This window comes from Pogona vitticeps, chromosome 2 (assembly GCF_051106095.1).
Source record: "Pogona vitticeps strain Pit_001003342236 chromosome 2, PviZW2.1, whole genome shotgun sequence".
Taxonomy (NCBI): domain Eukaryota; kingdom Metazoa; phylum Chordata; class Lepidosauria; order Squamata; family Agamidae; genus Pogona; species Pogona vitticeps.
In genome coordinates, this window is record NC_135784.1 from 5721152 (window position 1) to 5731066 (window position 9915).

Here is a 9915-nt window from a genome sequence, read left to right on the forward strand (position 1 = left end):
TCCTAGACAAAACTTCCTGAGGAAATGGAGGGAGCTCTCCTGGGAAGTCCCAATTTAACCATGCGGTGGGGGGTGGGGACAGAGAGAATAAGCCAGAAAAGCCCATAAAGCCAGTACCTCTGCTTGCTTCCTAGACAAAACTTCCTGAGGAAATGGAGGGAGCTCTCCTGGGAAGTCCCAATTTAACCATGCGGTGGGGGGTGGGGACAGAGAGAATAAGCCAGAAAAGCCCATAAAGCCAGTACCTCTGCTTGCTTCCTAGACAAAACTTCCTGAGGAAATGGAGGGAGCTCTCCTGGGAAGTCCCAATTTAACCATGCGGTGGGGGGTGGGGACAGAGAGAATAAGCCAGAAAAGCCCATAAAGCCAGTACCTCTGCTTGCTTCCTAGACAAAACTTCCTGAGGAAATGGAGGGAGCTCTCCTGGGAAGTCCCAATTTAACCATGCGGTGGGGGGTGGGGACAGAGAGAATAAGCCAGAAAAGCCCATAAAGCCAGTACCTCTGCTTGCTTCCTAGACAAAACTTCCTGAGGAAATGGAGGGAGCTCTCCTGGGAAGTCCCAATTTAACCATGCGGTGGGGGGTGGGGACAGAGAGAATAAGCCAGAAAAGCCCATAAAGCCAGTACCTCTGCTTGCTTCCTAGACAAAACTTCCTGAGGAAATGGAGGGAGCTCTCCTGGGAAGTCCCAATTTAACCATGCGGTGGGGGGTGGGGACAGAGAGAATAAGCCAGAAAAGCCCATAAAGCCAGTACCTCTGCTTGCTTCCTAGACAAAACTTCCTGAGGAAATGGAGGGAGCTCTCCTGGGAAGTCCCAATTTAACCATGCGGTGGGGGGTGGGGACAGAGAGAATAAGCCAGAAAAGCCCATAAAGCCAGTACCTCTGCTTGCTTCCTAGACAAAACTTCCTGAGGAAATGGAGGGAGCTCTCCTGGGAAGTCCCAATTTAACCATGCGGTGGGGGGTGGGGACAGAGAGAATAAGCCAGAAAAGCCCATAAAGCCAGTACCTCTGCTTGCTTCCTAGACAAAACTTCCTGAGGAAATGGAGGGAGCTCTCCTGGGAAGTCCCAATTTAACCATGCGGTGGGGGGTGGGGACAGAGAGAATAAGCCAGAAAAGCCCATAAAGCCAGTACCTCTGCTTGCTTCCTAGACAAAACTTCCTGAGGAAATGGAGGGAGCTCTCCTGGGAAGTCCCAATTTAACCATGCGGTGGGGGGTGGGGACAGAGAGAATAAGCCAGAAAAGCCCATAAAGCCAGTACCTCTGCTTGCTTCCTAGACAAAACTTCCTGAGGAAATGGAGGGAGCTCTCCTGGGAAGTCCCAATTTAACCATGCGGTGGGGGGTGGGGACAGAGAGAATAAGCCAGAAAAGCCCATAAAGCCAGTACCTCTGCTTGCTTCCTAGACAAAACTTCCTGAGGAAATGGAGGGAGCTCTCCTGGGAAGTCCCAATTTAACCATGCGGTGGGGGGTGGGGACAGAGAGAATAAGCCAGAAAAGCCCATAAAGCCAGTACCTCTGCTTGCTTCCTAGACAAAACTTCCTGAGGAAATGGAGGGAGCTCTCCTGGGAAGTCCCAATTTAACCATGCGGTGGGGGGTGGGGACAGAGAGAATAAGCCAGAAAAGCCCATAAAGCCAGTACCTCTGCTTGCTTCCTAGACAAAACTTCCTGAGGAAATGGAGGGAGCTCTCCTGGGAAGTCCCAATTTAACCATGCGGTGGGGGGTGGGGACAGAGAGAATAAGCCAGAAAAGCCCATAAAGCCAGTACCTCTGCTTGCTTCCTAGACAAAACTTCCTGAGGAAATGGAGGGAGCTCTCCTGGGAAGTCCCAATTTAACCATGCGGTGGGGGGTGGGGACAGAGAGAATAAGCCAGAAAAGCCCATAAAGCCAGTACCTCTGCTTGCTTCCTAGACAAAACTTCCTGAGGAAATGGAGGGAGCTCTCCTGGGAAGTCCCAATTTAACCATGCGGTGGGGGGTGGGGACAGAGAGAATAAGCCAGAAAAGCCCATAAAGCCAGTACCTCTGCTTGCTTCCTAGACAAAACTTCCTGAGGAAATGGAGGGAGCTCTCCTGGGAAGTCCCAATTTAACCATGCGGTGGGGGGTGGGGACAGAGAGAATAAGCCAGAAAAGCCCATAAAGCCAGTACCTCTGCTTGCTTCCTAGACAAAACTTCCTGAGGAAATGGAGGGAGCTCTCCTGGGAAGTCCCAATTTAACCATGCGGTGGGGGGTGGGGACAGAGAGAATAAGCCAGAAAAGCCCATAAAGCCAGTACCTCTGCTTGCTTCCTAGACAAAACTTCCTGAGGAAATGGAGGGAGCTCTCCTGGGAAGTCCCAATTTAACCATGCGGTGGGGGGTGGGGACAGAGAGAATAAGCCAGAAAAGCCCATAAAGCCAGTACCTCTGCTTGCTTCCTAGACAAAACTTCCTGAGGAAATGGAGGGAGCTCTCCTGGGAAGTCCCAATTTAACCATGCGGTGGGGGGTGGGGACAGAGAGAATAAGCCAGAAAAGCCCATAAAGCCAGTACCTCTGCTTGCTTCCTAGACAAAACTTCCTGAGGAAATGGAGGGAGCTCTCCTGGGAAGTCCCAATTTAACCATGCGGTGGGGGGTGGGGACAGAGAGAATAAGCCAGAAAAGCCCATAAAGCCAGTACCTCTGCTTGCTTCCTAGACAAAACTTCCTGAGGAAATGGAGGGAGCTCTCCTGGGAAGTCCCAATTTAACCATGCGGTGGGGGGTGGGGACAGAGAGAATAAGCCAGAAAAGCCCATAAAGCCAGTACCTCTGCTTGCTTCCTAGACAAAACTTCCTGAGGAAATGGAGGGAGCTCTCCTGGGAAGTCCCAATTTAACCATGCGGTGGGGGGTGGGGACAGAGAGAATAAGCCAGAAAAGCCCATAAAGCCAGTACCTCTGCTTGCTTCCTAGACAAAACTTCCTGAGGAAATGGAGGGAGCTCTCCTGGGAAGTCCCAATTTAACCATGCGGTGGGGGGTGGGGACAGAGAGAATAAGCCAGAAAAGCCCATAAAGCCAGTACCTCTGCTTGCTTCCTAGACAAAACTTCCTGAGGAAATGGAGGGAGCTCTCCTGGGAAGTCCCAATTTAACCATGCGGTGGGGGGTGGGGACAGAGAGAATAAGCCAGAAAAGCCCATAAAGCCAGTACCTCTGCTTGCTTCCTAGACAAAACTTCCTGAGGAAATGGAGGGAGCTCTCCTGGGAAGTCCCAATTTAACCATGCGGTGGGGGGTGGGGACAGAGAGAATAAGCCAGAAAAGCCCATAAAGCCAGTACCTCTGCTTGCTTCCTAGACAAAACTTCCTGAGGAAATGGAGGGAGCTCTCCTGGGAAGTCCCAATTTAACCATGCGGTGGGGGGTGGGGACAGAGAGAATAAGCCAGAAAAGCCCATAAAGCCAGTACCTCTGCTTGCTTCCTAGACAAAACTTCCTGAGGAAATGGAGGGAGCTCTCCTGGGAAGTCCCAATTTAACCATGCGGTGGGGGGTGGGGACAGAGAGAATAAGCCAGAAAAGCCCATAAAGCCAGTACCTCTGCTTGCTTCCTAGACAAAACTTCCTGAGGAAATGGAGGGAGCTCTCCTGGGAAGTCCCAATTTAACCATGCGGTGGGGGGTGGGGACAGAGAGAATAAGCCAGAAAAGCCCATAAAGCCAGTACCTCTGCTTGCTTCCTAGACAAAACTTCCTGAGGAAATGGAGGGAGCTCTCCTGGGAAGTCCCAATTTAACCATGCGGTGGGGGGTGGGGACAGAGAGAATAAGCCAGAAAAGCCCATAAAGCCAGTACCTCTGCTTGCTTCCTAGACAAAACTTCCTGAGGAAATGGAGGGAGCTCTCCTGGGAAGTCCCAATTTAACCATGCGGTGGGGGGTGGGGACAGAGAGAATAAGCCAGAAAAGCCCATAAAGCCAGTACCTCTGCTTGCTTCCTAGACAAAACTTCCTGAGGAAATGGAGGGAGCTCTCCTGGGAAGTCCCAATTTAACCATGCGGTGGGGGGTGGGGACAGAGAGAATAAGCCAGAAAAGCCCATAAAGCCAGTACCTCTGCTTGCTTCCTAGACAAAACTTCCTGAGGAAATGGAGGGAGCTCTCCTGGGAAGTCCCAATTTAACCATGCGGTGGGGGGTGGGGACAGAGAGAATAAGCCAGAAAAGCCCATAAAGCCAGTACCTCTGCTTGCTTCCTAGACAAAACTTCCTGAGGAAATGGAGGGAGCTCTCCTGGGAAGTCCCAATTTAACCATGCGGTGGGGGGTGGGGACAGAGAGAATAAGCCAGAAAAGCCCATAAAGCCAGTACCTCTGCTTGCTTCCTAGACAAAACTTCCTGAGGAAATGGAGGGAGCTCTCCTGGGAAGTCCCAATTTAACCATGCGGTGGGGGGTGGGGACAGAGAGAATAAGCCAGAAAAGCCCATAAAGCCAGTACCTCTGCTTGCTTCCTAGACAAAACTTCCTGAGGAAATGGAGGGAGCTCTCCTGGGAAGTCCCAATTTAACCATGCGGTGGGGGGTGGGGACAGAGAGAATAAGCCAGAAAAGCCCATAAAGCCAGTACCTCTGCTTGCTTCCTAGACAAAACTTCCTGAGGAAATGGAGGGAGCTCTCCTGGGAAGTCCCAATTTAACCATGCGGTGGGGGGTGGGGACAGAGAGAATAAGCCAGAAAAGCCCATAAAGCCAGTACCTCTGCTTGCTTCCTAGACAAAACTTCCTGAGGAAATGGAGGGAGCTCTCCTGGGAAGTCCCAATTTAACCATGCGGTGGGGGGTGGGGACAGAGAGAATAAGCCAGAAAAGCCCATAAAGCCAGTACCTCTGCTTGCTTCCTAGACAAAACTTCCTGAGGAAATGGAGGGAGCTCTCCTGGGAAGTCCCAATTTAACCATGCGGTGGGGGGTGGGGACAGAGAGAATAAGCCAGAAAAGCCCATAAAGCCAGTACCTCTGCTTGCTTCCTAGACAAAACTTCCTGAGGAAATGGAGGGAGCTCTCCTGGGAAGTCCCAATTTAACCATGCGGTGGGGGGTGGGGACAGAGAGAATAAGCCAGAAAAGCCCATAAAGCCAGTACCTCTGCTTGCTTCCTAGACAAAACTTCCTGAGGAAATGGAGGGAGCTCTCCTGGGAAGTCCCAATTTAACCATGCGGTGGGGGGTGGGGACAGAGAGAATAAGCCAGAAAAGCCCATAAAGCCAGTACCTCTGCTTGCTTCCTAGACAAAACTTCCTGAGGAAATGGAGGGAGCTCTCCTGGGAAGTCCCAATTTAACCATGCGGTGGGGGGTGGGGACAGAGAGAATAAGCCAGAAAAGCCCATAAAGCCAGTACCTCTGCTTGCTTCCTAGACAAAACTTCCTGAGGAAATGGAGGGAGCTCTCCTGGGAAGTCCCAATTTAACCATGCGGTGGGGGGTGGGGACAGAGAGAATAAGCCAGAAAAGCCCATAAAGCCAGTACCTCTGCTTGCTTCCTAGACAAAACTTCCTGAGGAAATGGAGGGAGCTCTCCTGGGAAGTCCCAATTTAACCATGCGGTGGGGGGTGGGGACAGAGAGAATAAGCCAGAAAAGCCCATAAAGCCAGTACCTCTGCTTGCTTCCTAGACAAAACTTCCTGAGGAAATGGAGGGAGCTCTCCTGGGAAGTCCCAATTTAACCATGCGGTGGGGGGTGGGGACAGAGAGAATAAGCCAGAAAAGCCCATAAAGCCAGTACCTCTGCTTGCTTCCTAGACAAAACTTCCTGAGGAAATGGAGGGAGCTCTCCTGGGAAGTCCCAATTTAACCATGCGGTGGGGGGTGGGGACAGAGAGAATAAGCCAGAAAAGCCCATAAAGCCAGTACCTCTGCTTGCTTCCTAGACAAAACTTCCTGAGGAAATGGAGGGAGCTCTCCTGGGAAGTCCCAATTTAACCATGCGGTGGGGGGTGGGGACAGAGAGAATAAGCCAGAAAAGCCCATAAAGCCAGTACCTCTGCTTGCTTCCTAGACAAAACTTCCTGAGGAAATGGAGGGAGCTCTCCTGGGAAGTCCCAATTTAACCATGCGGTGGGGGGTGGGGACAGAGAGAATAAGCCAGAAAAGCCCATAAAGCCAGTACCTCTGCTTGCTTCCTAGACAAAACTTCCTGAGGAAATGGAGGGAGCTCTCCTGGGAAGTCCCAATTTAACCATGCGGTGGGGGGTGGGGACAGAGAGAATAAGCCAGAAAAGCCCATAAAGCCAGTACCTCTGCTTGCTTCCTAGACAAAACTTCCTGAGGAAATGGAGGGAGCTCTCCTGGGAAGTCCCAATTTAACCATGCGGTGGGGGGTGGGGACAGAGAGAATAAGCCAGAAAAGCCCATAAAGCCAGTACCTCTGCTTGCTTCCTAGACAAAACTTCCTGAGGAAATGGAGGGAGCTCTCCTGGGAAGTCCCAATTTAACCATGCGGTGGGGGGTGGGGACAGAGAGAATAAGCCAGAAAAGCCCATAAAGCCAGTACCTCTGCTTGCTTCCTAGACAAAACTTCCTGAGGAAATGGAGGGAGCTCTCCTGGGAAGTCCCAATTTAACCATGCGGTGGGGGGTGGGGACAGAGAGAATAAGCCAGAAAAGCCCATAAAGCCAGTACCTCTGCTTGCTTCCTAGACAAAACTTCCTGAGGAAATGGAGGGAGCTCTCCTGGGAAGTCCCAATTTAACCATGCGGTGGGGGGTGGGGACAGAGAGAATAAGCCAGAAAAGCCCATAAAGCCAGTACCTCTGCTTGCTTCCTAGACAAAACTTCCTGAGGAAATGGAGGGAGCTCTCCTGGGAAGTCCCAATTTAACCATGCGGTGGGGGGTGGGGACAGAGAGAATAAGCCAGAAAAGCCCATAAAGCCAGTACCTCTGCTTGCTTCCTAGACAAAACTTCCTGAGGAAATGGAGGGAGCTCTCCTGGGAAGTCCCAATTTAACCATGCGGTGGGGGGTGGGGACAGAGAGAATAAGCCAGAAAAGCCCATAAAGCCAGTACCTCTGCTTGCTTCCTAGACAAAACTTCCTGAGGAAATGGAGGGAGCTCTCCTGGGAAGTCCCAATTTAACCATGCGGTGGGGGGTGGGGACAGAGAGAATAAGCCAGAAAAGCCCATAAAGCCAGTACCTCTGCTTGCTTCCTAGACAAAACTTCCTGAGGAAATGGAGGGAGCTCTCCTGGGAAGTCCCAATTTAACCATGCGGTGGGGGGTGGGGACAGAGAGAATAAGCCAGAAAAGCCCATAAAGCCAGTACCTCTGCTTGCTTCCTAGACAAAACTTCCTGAGGAAATGGAGGGAGCTCTCCTGGGAAGTCCCAATTTAACCATGCGGTGGGGGGTGGGGACAGAGAGAATAAGCCAGAAAAGCCCATAAAGCCAGTACCTCTGCTTGCTTCCTAGACAAAACTTCCTGAGGAAATGGAGGGAGCTCTCCTGGGAAGTCCCAATTTAACCATGCGGTGGGGGGTGGGGACAGAGAGAATAAGCCAGAAAAGCCCATAAAGCCAGTACCTCTGCTTGCTTCCTAGACAAAACTTCCTGAGGAAATGGAGGGAGCTCTCCTGGGAAGTCCCAATTTAACCATGCGGTGGGGGGTGGGGACAGAGAGAATAAGCCAGAAAAGCCCATAAAGCCAGTACCTCTGCTTGCTTCCTAGACAAAACTTCCTGAGGAAATGGAGGGAGCTCTCCTGGGAAGTCCCAATTTAACCATGCGGTGGGGGGTGGGGACAGAGAGAATAAGCCAGAAAAGCCCATAAAGCCAGTACCTCTGCTTGCTTCCTAGACAAAACTTCCTGAGGAAATGGAGGGAGCTCTCCTGGGAAGTCCCAATTTAACCATGCGGTGGGGGGTGGGGACAGAGAGAATAAGCCAGAAAAGCCCATAAAGCCAGTACCTCTGCTTGCTTCCTAGACAAAACTTCCTGAGGAAATGGAGGGAGCTCTCCTGGGAAGTCCCAATTTAACCATGCGGTGGGGGGTGGGGACAGAGAGAATAAGCCAGAAAAGCCCATAAAGCCAGTACCTCTGCTTGCTTCCTAGACAAAACTTCCTGAGGAAATGGAGGGAGCTCTCCTGGGAAGTCCCAATTTAACCATGCGGTGGGGGGTGGGGACAGAGAGAATAAGCCAGAAAAGCCCATAAAGCCAGTACCTCTGCTTGCTTCCTAGACAAAACTTCCTGAGGAAATGGAGGGAGCTCTCCTGGGAAGTCCCAATTTAACCATGCGGTGGGGGGTGGGGACAGAGAGAATAAGCCAGAAAAGCCCATAAAGCCAGTACCTCTGCTTGCTTCCTAGACAAAACTTCCTGAGGAAATGGAGGGAGCTCTCCTGGGAAGTCCCAATTTAACCATGCGGTGGGGGGTGGGGACAGAGAGAATAAGCCAGAAAAGCCCATAAAGCCAGTACCTCTGCTTGCTTCCTAGACAAAACTTCCTGAGGAAATGGAGGGAGCTCTCCTGGGAAGTCCCAATTTAACCATGCGGTGGGGGGTGGGGACAGAGAGAATAAGCCAGAAAAGCCCATAAAGCCAGTACCTCTGCTTGCTTCCTAGACAAAACTTCCTGAGGAAATGGAGGGAGCTCTCCTGGGAAGTCCCAATTTAACCATGCGGTGGGGGGTGGGGACAGAGAGAATAAGCCAGAAAAGCCCATAAAGCCAGTACCTCTGCTTGCTTCCTAGACAAAACTTCCTGAGGAAATGGAGGGAGCTCTCCTGGGAAGTCCCAATTTAACCATGCGGTGGGGGGTGGGGACAGAGAGAATAAGCCAGAAAAGCCCATAAAGCCAGTACCTCTGCTTGCTTCCTAGACAAAACTTCCTGAGGAAATGGAGGGAGCTCTCCTGGGAAGTCCCAATTTAACCATGCGGTGGGGGGTGGGGACAGAGAGAATAAGCCAGAAAAGCCCATAAAGCCAGTACCTCTGCTTGCTTCCTAGACAAAACTTCCTGAGGAAAATGCTGCCAACATGGCTTATTTTATTCAAAGGTATTAGACTGCAGGTCACAAAGGTTCTTCTTAATTCATTGCCTAGAATCACTCATTAACTTACACAGTATTATTATTAATTTTCTCTAATTTTCTGACTCTCTCTCTTGACTCTCTGAATGTCACCCTCACTCTCCAGCTCCCTAACTGGAAAGTTCCTCCCCGACCCACCCCCACACACCCTCACACACCGACTTTTCTCTTCCCCCCCCCCCAAAAAAGGCCCGCCGCCGCCCACCTCCTTCTGGGATCCTCCGAGGCGGGAAAGTCTGCGCGGGGAAAGAGGTCGGAAGAAAAAGGGAGAGGGAAAAGGGGGGAGGGAGGGGGCACGGGCCCCACTTCCAGTTCCGGTGGGAGGGGACGCAGTCCTTCCTCCGCTCCCTCTTTCGTAGCTCTATGTTTTCCCCCCTCCCTTTCCTCCCGAGCGAGCGCTGCTGAGAAGATGGAGGGGGGGGCGAGGGGGTGTTAGGGGGTCCTTGTGTGTCTTTGTGTGTGTGTGTCTTGTACCGCAGGATGAAGCCAAGGAAAGCCAGGGTGATTGGAGGCCCGAATGGGGGGTGGGGTCGGGAATCCCCCCCTTTTTTCTCTCCAGCCGAAACCCTCGGCAGCCGCCTCCCACCTTCCTGGGGGGGGAAGGGGCGCTGGGCAAGGAACGACGCCGGCAAAGGGCCACGATCCATTCACACACACGCACACGCACTCGCACACGCACACACACACACACACACACACACACACACACACACACACACACACACACACACACACAGAGGAAGCCAGCTTCTCTGAAGGGAGGAGGGGGTGGGGGGGGAGGGCAAAGGCAGCCTCGCTCCCTGGCTCTCCGGGAGACCTCTCTGGGCACGGAGAAAAAAAGCTCCCGGAGACTAACATCACTCATC

General features: G+C 52.1%; 1 protein-coding gene across 6 annotated transcripts in view; it reads right to left on the reverse strand.

The window, feature by feature from the left end:
* Nucleotides 1-9409, reverse strand: part of LOC110071028 (uncharacterized) — a 56977-nt gene extending 47568 nt beyond the window's left edge. For 4 of the 6 annotated variants that reach the window (XM_078387257.1, XM_078387252.1, XM_078387258.1 and 1 more), the window contains exon 1: nt 9255-9409. The gene's annotated coding sequence lies outside the window, so the exon portion shown is untranslated. The remainder of the gene's footprint in view (nt 1-9254) is intronic. The other 2 variants (XM_078387253.1, XM_078387251.1) reach the window with 1 other exon arrangement.
* Nucleotides 9410-9915: the final 506 nt, after the last annotated feature.